Source organism: Pseudophryne corroboree, chromosome 6 (assembly GCF_028390025.1).
Source record: "Pseudophryne corroboree isolate aPseCor3 chromosome 6, aPseCor3.hap2, whole genome shotgun sequence".
Classification (NCBI taxonomy): Eukaryota; Metazoa; Chordata; class Amphibia; order Anura; family Myobatrachidae; genus Pseudophryne; species Pseudophryne corroboree.
In genome coordinates, this window is record NC_086449.1 from 545,410,972 (window position 1) to 545,427,595 (window position 16,624).

The following is a 16,624-nucleotide window of genomic DNA, read 5'->3' on the forward strand; positions in this document are numbered from 1 at the left end:
AAATGAGTATATTCAGGAGTATCTTACCCCTGTAATCCTTGCTTTGACCAGCGGCTCCGGCACCCGTAGCACACGGTGCTCACTCTCCGCTGCTTCTGTTGTGTATATGGCTGACGGCTGACCGCTTCTGATTAGCGGCTTAACGGCTGGTGGCTGACTGGCGGCTGTAATTAGTGGCTAACAGCCGGCTTGTTCCCCGTCCATGTCACAGTATTATTTTACAAGTTCAGTGCACAGTAAGGGCTCCTTAATACGAAATCCAACGCATTTCAGGCATAAGCCCTTCATCTAGGATAACTGATGGACGTCCTCAATCCCTTTTTATAGGATAAAGCTTTATTAAAATAATGGAAATTCAATTAAAAACAGGCGGTTACCATGTGTTTTAATTTTTGTTAGGAACACAAAAGAGAGCTGTCCATGATGTTCTTTTTTCTTTTGATGTTTATATGGTTTTAATAATATAATGTGTACATAATAAGCTCTATATCTATATTAATTTATAAAAAAAGCATTAAGTTCTATATCAATATTTAACCCCTTGGGTGTTAACGTATCCATGAAATAAATCCATTTTGTTTCTTTTTGCCTCAAGATTTGTTATTATGTCACCTCCTCTCCAATTATTTTCCACCCTTTGTATGCCCATAAATTTTAACTTTGATGCATCTTTATTATGACAATCTAAAAAATGCTTGGACACGCTATGAGTTTCCAAGCCTGTTGTTAATATTTGCCAAGTTAGATTACAGTAAAGTAGTTATCAATTTATAGTTTATTATTTTTTACAGCATAGTTAAGGAACTTAATTACATCTATTGTCTAAGTGTATCACATTAGTGCTGCTGCATAACCCTAAGTGTCATGCTGGTGTTGTATTTTTTTGTCACTGCCCACAGCGGAGCTGCAGTCCAGTGCTAATATATTTTTCGTAAAAACTTGTGGGTGTTGTACCCCACTGTGTAACAAATATAAGCTGTAAGTTAATAAGGATCACAATCAGTTGATAGAAGAGCAGCAGCCGCGACAAAGTACTAGTGCCTTGACTGCTAGGCATAATAGTAATATATCTAGTACAGGTGGTCTAAGGGGCAGAAAGTTTAGGAAAGAGCACATAAAATCAAAATCTTTCACACTGTTCAAAAGGGGGTAGTGGTGTCACATTAAAAACTTACAAATCAGTACCCTTAAAAAAAAGAGCACTAAGGCTGAAGAACAAAGTGTGTATTTACAAATCCCAGAGGAGAGTCTAGGGGTGTCCCCATTAGCTGCTGATGGAGCCATGCTAATCGTGGCTTCCTCTGTGCCTGGGCACACCCACCTAGGTGTGCTTATCACAGCATCTTGGCCGCGCACACGTTCATTATGCGCACGGGCACCATTCACTTTAATGGTCGCATCTCAGTGCACTCCTGTAGCGAGGCTAGGCACCAGATCGCCTAGTCCTGCTGGTAGTGCACATCTGCAATGGAGCCGCACTGGATGAGTGTGGCTCCATCTGTATGTGTTAGTATGACATTTCCCAGACTGTACTCATAGAGAGCCTACTTCACCTCCTTTCGCAAATGTGGGGATGAGCAGCACAAGTAAAGATGGGGATGATGATGATGATGATGATGATGATGATGATGACATAATAGAAATTGAGGAATCTTGCATGGAAGTAAAACAGGATGAGGAGAATATTTGTATTTTATGCGACACTACTGAGGATTATGAGGATGTTGATGATGTTGTTTATGAATGTCAGCCAAAAGTGGCAGCAGTTTTTCCCACTTTAAAAGAAAGCCATTGTGGTGATTGGGCATAAAAAAACACACCACTTGGGTGTGGGATTATATTTACCCAAATCCTGCCAACATTTGTGAAGGCATCTATTCCATTTGTGAGGTCAAATTTAGCAGAGGTATATACATTAACTATCTAGGCTCCTCCCCATGATACATAATTTGCAGCGAGTTCATGAATTTTGTTTTACAAAATTATAATAATTTGTTGTAAACACCTACATCATCAACCTCCTCATTAGTGATCAGAGGTACAGTAATCCTTCTAAAAATGTTTTGTGAGGGCCAAAAAAAACAAAGTACTTAAGCCACAAAAGTGTCAGTCCCTGTCGCTGAAGTGCTTGGTTTGTTAAACTGTGTATGTCCTTTTAAATATACAATATAAGTTTGGGTGGGAGGGTCATAGAACAATTCAATATTTATTTCTTTTAATTATGGCTGTTAGCTGCCTTAAGCCTATCATTAACAGCACTGTTAGCTGCCCAATACAAAAAGGACTGGCCTCTATCTGGTGCGCAGTAAATAGGTGCAGCCTCAATCAAAATCACACAGTGGGGGCGTCTCCCTCACCCCCAAAAGAAATAACAATATGAAACAAGAAATGGGTGAAATCGATACATGGCGCTCCTCTAAATATATGTTGGAGTGGAAACAACTACAAATGCTTTACAATGATAGCAAAATAAATTTCAGCAACATACATTCCTGTACACCACTTGTATCTTCAGCATATAATGGGTAAATCCACCCGTGTTCTGTGTAGTGCTCCTCCTCTTGGGTGGTTCCCTCTCAAGTTGACCATGAAATAGAGGAAATTAAGGCAGGATAGTGCACAAATGTTTTTTTAATTTACATCAAACGAAAACCACACATAACATAAAATCATCCAATAAAATCCAGTCCCATTAAAAATTGACACACAGGTGACAAGAAAAAAATCCAGTAGGCATGGGTGATGTAATTACCGGACGTTCTGGGAACCTGGCAAGTTCCCAAAATCGCATGAATGTAGTAAAAGTTCCAGGCAGCCTCCTGGGTTTACAGCTCCCTGGACACGATAAATAACTCCGCAAAATGCCATCTGGGTGATCTCCTGTACTGCACCAACGCGTTTCAGATATGTTCCAGACCCTTTTTCAAGGTAAGTGTGTCACAGTTAGGAAAACCCAGCTTTGTATTTGGGAATCCACCAATAGAAAGACTATTCTCTAATATCTTCATCTGTGTGAAGATTGCCGCCCCCATACTGTTGTTTGCGGTTGTCCTGGTAACCGCTCCTGTTGTCTGGTCATGTGACGCTGAATGTGGTTCTCCCACGCATCTTCCCGCGATATGATCTTTTCCTCTGCCTTCCGGGTGTTATATTCTTTACTGCACGGCCAACTTCCGCCCTTGCCTGATCGGGGAAAGCACTACACAGAACACGGGTGGATTTACCCATTATATGCTGAAGATACAAGTGGTGTACAGGAATGTATATTGCTGAAATTTATTTTGCTATCATTGTAAAGCATACTGTTAGCTGTCCATTGGTAGTTGTTTTAAAGGGGCCCAAACAAACCATGCACTTCAAAACACAAAAGTGGCTGTCCCTGTCGTTGAAGTGCTATATTGGTTAAACTGTGTATGTTCTTATTCATTTTTGACAGAGGATTATTTAGCAGCAACTGAGGAGAGAAAAGGCCATAACAACACCAAAATAATGTATTAAAATTAACATGTATAAAGCCTCATTCGAGATCTGTAGCATTTTACAGCAGCTGGAGAGAGAAAAGGCAATAAAAGTAGAATGTACAATACCATCCCCAATGCCCCCATTGATTAAAATTTTCAGAATCAAAGAAAAAAATTAGATGAACTTACAAATCAATTTTTCCTGCATTCCTTCTGATCTTGTTCTTGTTTAATGAAAACATTCTTGGTTACTTTCTAATGGTTCATATATTTTATTAAACTGCCATCCTGTCTACCACCGCGATGCCAATCTGTTTCCCAAATGTGCCATGTTTCAAGCTGAACTGCCCTATATTTGTACTGCACACTGCCGTCGCTTAGATTAATCAGCCAGCTAGCTAGCCTGGTGCATCCATTTAGACTAAACTGGATGAAAACAATATTTTGAACTGTGAGGTGGCCAAAATTGAGTTTACATTTCTGGAAATTAATGATGTTGAGGTGAATAAGACTGTAGTAACAAAAAAAGCCCACATTTTGTGAATGTATCTGTTTTTATCATTTTTTTTAAAATACAGATCAAAAACCAGTGAGGGCATTTTTTTGCCAAAACGAAAACCTGACATTGAATTAGAACCAAGACACAGGGGAAGGCACACATCTCTATATATTAGTAATTCAACATACAGTATACTAAAGCCAGTGCTTAATGCCATAAAGGGGTTAAGAAGGTGCGCTTGAAATTGAAACAATATTTCACACTACAGGGAAAGTTTACTGCCGAAAAACATAAAATTGCCAACATGCCATTTACCACACGCAGTGTCAAGGAAAGGCTCTGGTCTTGGCCTTTCTTTGTGATTGGTGGTTCTGGAACTGCTGTCAGTCAGGCAAAAGTCTAAAAGAGGTATTAAATGTGAAACAGGCACATCAATGCAGAAACCCCCCCACTAAGGCTAAAGAACAATCTGTGTGTTCAGAAACATCACAAATCCCAGAGGAAAATCTAAGGGCATCCATGTTAGCTATGTGAGAGTCTGACATGTCTGATACTGTACACAAGTAGAGCTGGTGAAATCAAAATTGAGAATTCGAAAGTGGAAGTGCAACAGGATGAGGAGGATATGTGTGCAGCTGACAATATTAATGAGGATGTTGATGATGAAGATGTTGTTTGTGTAAGTCAGGCACCAGTGGCAGCAGTTCTTGCTCATGATAAGAAGATAGCCATTGTCATGTCTGGGCATAAAACCCAAAAATCCACTTTATATTTGTGGAATTATTTTTACCCAAATCCTGCCAACAACTGTCAACCTATCTGTAGTGTTTACAAAGCCAAAGTAAGTAGAGGTAGGGACATTAAGCATCTAGGAACATCCTCATTTTTACATCATTTGTACCGAGTTCATGAAAAGTTTTTGTCAAAATCTGTGTCATGATGCAACATTTTGCAAAACTCTACCCCCCGAGTGGTACTATGGGAGGGAGGAGAAAGAGCAGGATAGGAGCTTGCAAGTGCCATGGTGGGTGCCCTGTGCGATCGCACAGCTTGCCTACCGCCAGTAATGGCACTGGTTTAAGCCAAACCTAATGTCTTTCTTTCCAACTGACACAGATCTTAAGAGATGCAAAGAGATCCTTGTGAGCAAGTTGGCAGCTCAAGTGGCACATGACACAATGACATCTCCTCCTTCAGTTTCTCTGGAAACCACTGCTGCCAGGAAAAAACTGTTGTTTCCCAAGAGACCCACTGGTGATGAGGATGAGACAACTCAGTGCACCAGAGTGAAACAACATTTTGACATCTGATCAGGTCTCAAAGAATTGGCGAACATTAGTGATACCTCTACCATGACTCAATCTGATATGGTAATGGTAACCATTCAAAGAATGGTGGATGATTTATTATAATTACAGTGTACAAATGAGCATGTCAGACAATGCCTTTGACTACTGTGAGAAAAAAAGGCTATTTGGAGTACATTGTACAAACTTGCTATGGTGTACTTAAGCTGCTTACCCTCCAGTGTGTACTTGGAAATAGTTTTCAGCACAGCCAGGAACCTTGTGACTGATTGGAGTAGGAGGTGACTTTCTCAAAATGTGGAATAGATGTTGTTTATAAAGATGAAATACAACTTCCATGAGGAAGACCTTTCCCACCAATTATGTCAAAATACTAAGCGGGATATTCAATTGTTTCAAAAGTCAGTTGGGTGTCTAATAGACAGGAAAAAGAGACACCCAACCGACTTTTCAAACATTTGAATTCCCCCTAAGACTTCTATAATAGTGGATGCCTGCAGTGATGAGTTAATATTATGTTGTGATGATGATGTTAACTCTGATATGGGTTAGGATGAGGAGAATGACCCCCTTCCAACTGTAGAGAGGAATAATAATGCTGTTAGCTGCCTTAAGCCCATTAGTAGGTTGTTTTGTGGGGGACCCAAACAACGCAAGCACTTTAGCCACAAATGTGTCAGTCCATGTCACGGAAGTGTTTGGTTTGTTAAAGGGTGCATGTACTTATTAATATTCAACATAAGGGTGGACAGGAGGGCCCAAGGACAATTCCATCTTGAACCACTTTTCTTCCACTGCTGTGTGGCATTGTTTCACGTGCTATAACTGCCATGTGTTTGTGCTGCTGCTCTGCTGCTTAGTAACCGGCGTGCTCACTGCAGCCTTTGCCCAATATTGGTGAAAGCAATATTAAGAGCTGTGAGGTGGTCAAAATTGACTGGAAATGACTGGAAATTAATGCTATTGAGGTTAATAATACTGTAGAGACAAAATCAGGCCCAAATTACATGATTTTAGAATAAAAAAAAATAGATCCAAAACCAAAACATGTGAGGGAGGTTTTTCCAAATTGGAACTGAATCCAAAACATGAAATTAATACAGATCCAAAACCAAAAGCAACACACGGGGGTCGGCACACATCTCTTCTTTGTGCATAGTGCCACTAATGTATCAAGACCTGAATTAGGCCCAATATGTTACCATTAGTTTAACCATAATATGACACCTGGTGTTGTCATCGGTATATTGCATCCTGTTTGTTTGTAGTGCGCAACCGAAACTGAATCACCACCATAGTGAATTATAAAAGAGAAGATACAGTTTGGAAAAATTACTTATTTATAACCAGACAACATTTTTACTGTTATGTTGAGAAATGTTTTATTATATAACATATACAGTACATAGTAACATAGTAGCATAGTTAATAAAGTTGAAAAAAGACAAATTCTCCATCGAGTTCAACCAGTCCCCGCGCATTGCTTTCACTGGTGTTAGATTGGCCTGCATGCAGGCCAATCTAGCAGGTCGCTCATTTCACCCGCTGGGTGAAATGAGTGGCCCCCTATCTCCCCCTGCACGCTCAGCACACATCGCGCTGTGCTGAGCGGCGGGAGAGATGTGTGCTGAGTGGTTCGCTCAGCACACATCTCTCCCACATCGGCCAGTGAGTACTGGCCTTTAGATGAAGATCAGGCACAATATAAATAATGAGACCGCGCTCAACTAAAAAAATAAATATATATATATATATATATATATATATAATCACTTAAAAATGTTTTACAAAACCCTTTAAAAGCCACACATATATTTATTCAAATCTCCACCTGAGATAGTTAATACCATGTGTCTTTATAAACACCCTAATATGGTCAAACACACTCTCAATGAGGCTTCCAATAAAGCTGGTATGTAATATTTTGAGCATGCACTATATCTAACTCTCAGCGCTTTCAAGCAAATTAATGGTTAATGCAGCCACATGCAGAATATTAGTAAACTATTGGTTAGATAAGCCGTATTTCAGATAAAGACAGTCTGATTAGATAGTGTCCATGTGTTTCATATCACCAAACGCTGTTACTTTGTATATCCACATGCAGAGTAGCAGTTAGCAGTTGGTTAAGCAAGCAGTGTTTCATCCATCAAACCTTTTATGATAGATAAGTGTCCATATAATACGACATCAAAAGCCAGGATCCAGAAATCACCTAGGGCACAATAGGATATGCACCCAGATAGTACCTCTCCTTATGACTGAATAAGCATGGCAGCTTCTTTCAAGGATTGTAGGTTGGTGACTGGACTCCTGCGTGGCCCCCCTTCACACTGCCCTCCAATGTTTGTTAGCATAGAACTGGCTGGTTTCTGAATTCCAGAATGTAAGAGACTGCAATATTAGCAGGTGATGAGTCACACATATGCGTTTCTCCGCCTACCCTCCCTCAGAACACATTTTATGACCAATTTATGCACAAATCCAGGAAATTCCAAAGGGTTCACATACTTTTTCTTGCAACTGTACATATGTTATATTATACTGCACAGGACTATGTTGTATTTTCTATAGTGCATTGCTGTTATTAATCTGGTACTGTACATTATCAGGTATGCACTAGCAGTATTTACTATATATTTTTATCAAGGGGCCCAGACCATGCACTCTATAATGGTTAGACAAATCAATGTGGAGACTGGCCATACCTGTAAACATAGGCTGCTACCACTGGTAGGCCCTTCATATCCCAGTCCAACACTGCTGCTCTTAGACGTCTCTTTTCGAGTATAAACACATCTAACCTAGCAAGCCTGTCACCATAGTCCAGTGCCTCTAACCCTTTAATCAATTTGGTGGCTCCCTTCTGAACTTTTTCAAGTTCCAGGATATCTTTTTTATAGTATGGCGCCCAGAACTGTACACAATATTCAAGATGTGGCCTTACCAATGTCGAAGTTGAAAATATTATAGCAACATGCATCACGTACAAACACCACACAGATGGCCTCCGTGTGGGTGCTTGTTCCGCCGTGCGTGTGCATGCTCGCATGTTATGTATGTTGACTCACGCGTCCTGTGTATTAGCGTGTGGTATGAGTAAATACGGTAGCATACGCATTCGCATGGAAAAGCCATAAAGACATATTCCATATTTAATCCACATAGTACATAATTTACACATAGCCTACATGCACCACACCAGCGAGTTACATTTACTTTGGAAAGGGAACAATAGAGATATTCAACTTTACAGGATATGAGGGGACAGAATTAGGTTAGGAGGTGGTGTTTGGTATCCAGCTGTACAGTATTTCAAGGGCAATATTCCAATGGCAGTTTGCAGAAAGTAGCACGCTCCTGCGCATAGATATGTGCAGGAATATATTATTAATATCATACTGTATGTACTGTACTCTTGATATCCGGAGGGAACCTAGTGGAGGACATAAGCAAGTGCATCTGGACCAGGCATCGCCCACCTATTCAAACCGACCTATGACCCTTCATGTACTGTAAATGACCAGCCCTTTAACCTATGGATGAAGAGATTACAGTTTCCTTTGTTTTATGCTTTGGACCATTGTATAAAACCAAGCCTCCTGGCTGGCCTCAGCCCTTTTCTCTGAAGGTCATCTATTCAGATTGACTGAGGACCGGAACCGGGTTGTGCAGGCGAACAAACGTATGTATCCATTGAATGTAGCCTATTCTCTTATGTGATTTGATTACTGTTGTAACCCCCTTTTAAGTAAATAATTGTTGCTGGGTTGGACCTACAACATTGCATATACAATTGGTGTCGCATTCCTTTCCTATTAGGGGTTTTAAAGTGTATTCCGCCGCACGTGTAGCTACTTTGTGCTTACAGCGTGCCGGCGTGCTTATGCAACGTGTATGCATTTCATAGAAGTTTAACTGACACACGATTAGTGGTTGCTGCAGCCTGAACATGTGTGTATTTAAGGTATTGCTCTTTTCCTGAAAGTTAATTATACTTAACAATTGAGGGCTCCTCCGGTTCATCACACACTCACAGACTTGCAGGCCATTAACAGTCTTTGATCTACAACAAAGGGTGGAGACGCATGTTAAGTAATCTTGTATTGTGTTTGAAATCAGGTGGTGTTGTTAGATTACAGTCTGTTCTGTCTAGTCTTAGAGGTGCTGCTGTAACCCAGGGACATACAGGAAAAAATCAGTTTAAATTTGTGTGTAATTTTGGAGCGAAAGCGTACACAAAGCGTACCGATACTTTGCATGCTTTCTCACATATTGTTGCCATAGGTTAACAGTCATTATAGATCTGTGTGAAATCGGATACATTTGTGTGCTATATATATATATATTTGATAGTGTGTTAAGGGAGTAATTGTAAAACACAATTGTGTGTTGTGTTAGTGAGCGATAGTAGTTTTATTGCTCACATTTATCGAGATAGTGTGGTTTATTGAGTTGCGAACGCACGTTTGTAAGCGCACATGTGGCGTAGACACGCACGGTTACGCGTTTATGCAAGGATGCATAGAGTTTTGTGTGCAAGGTATAACCACACGATAGCTGTTCAATTTAAGGTGGGATAGTATACATTTAATACTGTAGCACATAACTATCCGATTTCAAAAGCAGATTACTGTAATATTTTGTTTAAACTGTACTACCTCTGGGGTAAAACCATCAATCAAAGGGAGTGATATTTTTCTGTACAGAAAAACACTGTGTATTTGTGTGAGCTGAAAGTAGGAGTGAATGCTTGTTGAACCCAGAAATCGGGATCTCGTGGAGACACTGAGTAAGCAGAGGCTTGGTGGCGTAATCAGAATCAGAATCAGCTTTATTGGCCAGGTGTACTCGCGTACACTAGGAATTCTTTGTGGCACAATGCATCGCCAAGCAGCAACATGGAGGAAAAAACGTAGCATACATTACAAACATTACACATATGAGTTCATACTGCACATATGCAACTGTACAGTAGACATATTATACATTTAAGACTAAAAACTAAGGCTGCTTGGCAGAGCAGCACCGAGGCAGCCATCCACGGCGCCAACTAGAACTCACACAATGCACATAATACAGAAGATTTAAGTATTACATCAAAAGATAAACCACACAGACAAAGACACAGAAAGAATAATGCATGATTGGTGTAGGCATTTTGAGTAATAACCTCCAGGGGTTGTGTATTCCACCATCACAAGGCACCAGGTGCGGCAGCCATCTTAGGCGCACTGCGTAGGATTACCCAGGGTGGAATAGTCCACCCCTAGAAGAGAACACTAAATGGGGAGATTGCAGAGTCCTTAAGTTCAGAGTAGGGTTCCAATAAAAACATCAGGTCCACGCATTTTTCATCCCATCCACAAGCGCACCAGATAAGGCAGCCATGTTGGGCGCACTACAAGGTTACACAGTGGGAGATGAGCCATACAGGGGCCAAATGCATGTATGGGAGAACTGACACGTGTGTAGGAGTATGCTATACCCTGCATGGAAAGATCCAAATGAAGCACACCCCGCCCACAGGGGAACCATCCGAGGCAGCCATGTTGGGCGCACTGCATAGGTTACTGCTGGCAGGGTGTGCAACCAATGGAGGTACACATTACGGGAATAGCACACAGTGGGGTGGAAGTACCGTGTAAGAAGAAAGAGAAGAGAAAGACACATTTGCAGGAAAACTGTACTAACATTATTTTGTGAAAAAGATAAATGTCCTGGTCTCATGAGAGCAGTGCGGGTGGGTGTGAGAATGTGGGGTGCACACTAATGTCCAATGGAACTGACCCAGCAAAGTCTGGTCCTGATGCGCACGTCCCTCAGTTCCCTGCTGAGCTTGAGGGGTAGTCCCGGGGGCAGTCATGATGTTTTTGGACACAGAAGTAGTAGGCATTGGTCCTGGTGTTCTCATGGCAGAGGTGAGGAGAGGCCACATAATGTTCCAGATTTCTTTCTTGATGCTGTTCTATGTTTGTTTAACTGTTTTTTTAACTGTTCATTTTCAAGACGCTTAGAGAAGGAACGCTTTGAGTATTGGAACGCACAGCTGACATACACAGCTGTGCATGGTTGAAGTTACAGATATACTATGGGAAATTGACCCAACTACAGCTGAGGCAAATGTCCCACTAATCAAAGGTGTTACATTACACAGTGATTGACTAAACAAACACCAGCCCAGTGAGCCTTAATTAAATATGCGGCACTGACCAAGCTTTGAAACGCAGGTATTTTAAATTACAAACAAAAGCATAAATCACAAAACTGTCTAACAAATGATTTGAACATACATTTGGAATAAAGATGATTTGCATACGTGCAGATAGCAATAGCCAGATTACATGGGGAGATTTGTACATACATTTGGAATAAAGATGATTTGCATACGTGCAGATAGCAATAGCCAGATTACATGGGGAGATTTGAACATACATTTGGAATAAAGATGATTTGCATACGTGCAGATAGCAATAGCCAGATTACATGGGGAGATTTGAACATACATTTGGAATAAAGATGATTTGCATACGTGCAGATAGCAATAGCCAGATTACATGGGGAGATTTGAACATACATTTGGAATAAAGATGATTTGCATACGTGCAGATAGCAATAGCCAGATTACATGGGGAGATTTGAACATACATTTGGAATAAAGATGATTTGCATACGTGCAGATAGCAATAGCCAGATTACATGGGGAGATTTGAACATACCTGAGGATGAGAAGAAAAAGGAAGATGGTTAAGTTCAGTCCAATGCAGGATCTGTTTTTTTAACTGTTCATTTTCAAGACGCTTAGAGAAGGAACGCTTTGAGTATTGGAACGCACAGCTGACATGCACAGCTGTGCATGGTTGAAGTTACAGATATACTAAGGTCGGCTAACTTACGTTAATACATAAATAGAGAAATACGCAAGTCGTGAGGAAACTTGCACAGGAGCGTGATATAGAATTGTGAATTGTGAGTATAGAATTGTGAATTGAAGTTAAGGTTTTGTGCTACGCTCCGGCTGAGGAGCGCAGCTTGTGGATTCGACTCCAGTGATCGTAGGACGGATAGATAAAAAGTATCTATACGCTGTGCGATTGGACCGCGCGTTTGTGTGTGCGATACATGGCGCAACATGTTACCATTTTGCGTGCTTTCACATAAACTGCGTCATCATTAGCATCATGTAAAACATGCGCAAACGTGATTTGTGTATAGCAAAAGGGAAGTTTTCGTTGTTTCTCTCTCAGAAAAATCTTTGACGGTAGATATTCACTTGATGAGGTGATTGGTCCTACAAACTTCCAGTGAATAGAAACCAGTTAGGGTCCTCACTGGGTACGCGGTGTTCACTATTGGAGTGAGTCGTGGTACATCAGCGGAGAAGGAGCGGGTGGAAAGCGCTCAGAGGACTTTCACCATCATCTCGATTGTGCAGTTGGGCATTGTGTACAAAGGCAAAAAGTTTGCGATGGGATCCAATTGCACACGCGAGGGGCGTTTGCAGCCAGGGTTCAGGCTGGAGAGCTACGGCCCTAGGGGTCAGCTTGGTTTATAATGTGTGAGATGTATAGTCCACACACGGAGGCTTTTTGCGATGAATGGGTATGTATGACTGCTGAAGATAGGGCATCATTCCCTAGGGTGGGTAGTTTTGAACCAGAGGTACTGCAGAATGTAGGTAATAGAATATGTCTGATCGAGTCTAAGGAACAAAGGATCAGACATAGGGACTGTTTAAATCTGTGGCAACAAGAGGGGGAGGTGCAAAGGGAGCTGGCTCGCACAGCCAGTTCCAAACCTGACAGGAGGATGAATGCGAGCGCACCACCACCGCCATATGTCGATGGGGAGAAATTGGCTGCAATCAATGATACATCGGAAAATGATAGGAACATTCATGTAAATGGTATTAACCCTAACCCATGTATATTGTACCCTGTCCTAAGTTCTCTCCATTGTCATAGGTTGGAGGAAAATGATGGATCCATCCTACTTTCAGCCCTTATCCAGGCAGTCACCTTGCAGAAAACTCAGGTGGGCCCGGCCCAACCAACAAGAGCAGTGACAGTGTCTCCCACTGAAAGGACTGGTGAGATCACAGCCACCGGTAATTGTGAGACTATTTATTACACAGAGACAGTAACACCTCACAGTGAGCCAATTAGGAATGGAATGGTTGGGTTCTATCCTGTCTTGGTAATAGCAACTCCCAATGGTAGAACCGGTATCCAGGGAGTAACCCTCACCAGGAATAATGCAATGTATTGCCCGTGGACCAGATCAGAACTGCGGTCAATCATTTCAGAATTCCCCGAACCCCGGGAAGCATTTAGCCAGATGTCAGAAGTATATTAAGGATCTGGGTAATGCCCATGAACCTACAAACAAAGATTGGCGGAGACTTTTGAAAGCGTGCCTACCCCCTAATATTGACACCCAAGCATTTATCACAGATTGTAAAATAGAGACAGGCGACCCTCTGACCGACGAACACAATCAGGAGAACGTGGAATGAATTAACATACAACTAGGATTGTATTTCCCCATTGTCATCCAGTGGAATAAAATTTTCTCCATAAAACAGAGAGAAAATGAACTGACATCCGAATATTTCCATAGAGCACTGCAGGAAATGGCTAGATACACTGGGGTATCGGATATAAGGAATGATGCAAATCACAGGGAGATGGCTGTCTCTGTGCTAATGGACGGGCTCAATAAGGCATTGAAAGTCAGGATATAGAATTCTTTGCCTTATTGGAGAGGGGTCACAATAGATACTCTCAGGGAGTCTGCTAGTGAGCAGGACAGGAATATCTCAACGATGGTAAGTATGCAGGCTATTACCCCAGACCCCTGATGTTTGGAAAAAATCAAAACTATGTTACATTTGTAGAAAGAAAGGACATTTTGCCAGGGATTGTAGGAGTAGTAGGACGCATAGTCAATATAGACCCCCTAGACCAGAACACGAGCCACATTATTAAACACATAGACGGGACCAAGGGACATATAGTAAGGATTCAAAAGCCATGTAGAAAACACAAATTTAGCTAATGGGAAGAACAAAATAAATGCAACATTACCCTTTGACACAATTTGCTGAGGTTAAGATGGGGCCTCTATGATGCTAAACCTTTACTTCTTTTCCTAGCAGAAGTGGCCCCTGACTAACATAACAGAAACTTTGTTAAATATGATATACATATAGTGTGCTCCCGCTCAGGAAGTACAAAGTATGTTAGACACCTACAAAGACTAACGTTGCATTTCACTGTTCTAAATTCATGTCCATCACAGGTAAAGTAAATTATCTCACAGATACCAGGTTCCCTATGAACTTAGGATGGACAGGACACTGGATTGATGGCTGGGATAGTCCCAGTAGTGATACAACAAACACAGACTTTAAAAGGGAGTAGACCAAGTAGAGAATCACTTCCCCGTAGTGCCAATCCAGTTGTCATTTTTATAAAATCTTCTTTACCTCTACAAACTTATCTGTAACCAACGTCTATGTGGTTTTTCTTCAAAAGTTTCCTCTTCACATTTTTTGTTCATCTGCAGGAGGGTACAATACATGGACCCGATTATAAGTCATACACCACATGCCTTATCGGAGATTCAGAGTGCTGCCCAAATCCAGTATATCTCACCAGCACAATGGCACCAGTATTACTGCAGTGTGCCTTGTCATGCACAAAGGGTGGAGAATGGGAATACTGGTGAAGGGAGATTGTGTACGGACACTGATATGCATGATGGTGTGACAGCTTGTTGGTGAATGCAAACTTGACATTTTCTTTTTTTTATTCCCCTCTCTTCTCTCTTCTAGAGATGGTTTTACTCCACACAACAAATACACAACATTCAAAATATTCAAAATTTGTGTTCCCTACAAGAGAGGGCAGTCTGGAAGGCAAAGTGATATGGTCAGGAGTCCTCAGGACTTTGGACAAATGGACACGGTAAGCCAGTGGCCCCCAGGGTATATCTCCCAAGTCTAGCTGAGGCGGCACACGGTCTGACTCATCTGGGTAAGGAAGGTATGTGCAAACTGGTAAGAGCCTACTGGAGTGCACCAGGGTTCTCTTCTCATGCAGGTAAGAAAGCAATGACATGTCTTACTTGCTTGAGGAAGAATATTGGTAAGACAATACCAATGGAGCCATCCCATATCCCTCCTACAGACGGACCTTTCCAGGCAATAAAAATTTACTTCATACAGTTACCACCCTGTAGGAATTTGAAATATGTGTTAGTATGTACTGATGTCTTTACAAACTGGGTAGAAGCATTCCCCGCTGCCACAAATACTGCCGTGTTCACTGCAAAGAAAATTGTGCAGGAATTTGTGTGTAGATATGGTATCCCTAGAATGATTGAAAGTGATAGGGGTACCCATTTTACAGGTGAAGTCTTTCAGGTCATGTGCAAACTGATGGGTATTAATAGCAAGCTGCATACTCCATACCGGCCACAGGCAAGTCCGAAGGTGAAGAGAATGAACAGCACTATTAAAAACAAGCTGAGCAAAGTGATGGCTGAAACTGGGATGTTGTGGCCAGAAGCATTGCCACTGGTGTTGTACAGCATCAGAACCACTCCCAGGCACCGCTTAACTTATCACCCTTCGAAGAACTTTTTGGACGACAACCCCATATAATGATAGTCCCCCAGGATGATTTGAAGTCCAATAACGAAATAACTGTGCAATATTTGGTTAGGATGAGCCAGCAACTGAGAAACCAGCAAAGGAATCTAAAACTGGCGATTCCTGACCTACCAAGCAGTAATTGTCATGACATTGAGCCTGGGGATTATGTGATGATTCAACATTTTTTTAAGCTCAGGGTGCCTCATAGACAGGTGAGAAGGCCCGTATCAAGTTTTGTTGACCAGCACGACAGCACTAAAGGTTACCGAGAGAGAGACTTGAGTCCACTCGTCCCACTGCAAGAAGGTTGCTGACCTGGAGAAAACTTGTGACAAAAAGGAAGGTGAAGAGAACCTCGTATCACTAGGGAATTTGTTCCTGGAAAGCTGAGAGGCAGGACTGTTGAACGGCACTTGAGCACGGAGAACAACAAAATCAAGGACGGTTGTCGTACCATTTTTCTCCCCCCCCCACTGCAATATTTTTCTCTTTCTCTCTTCCTAATTTTGTTCAGTAATGAAATGGATCCACACCAAGAAACTGTGTTCCGGCTTTTTCTTGTGACTCTGTTTTTGATCAATACAATCTGTTTTAGTGAGGGCCCCCGAGACGTCGAGCAAGGATCTGGAATGGGTTCTGCTGGAAATTACGGATTCGTAAGACCCCATGAGCAGCATATCATTCTAGTAAAGGTTGGTAT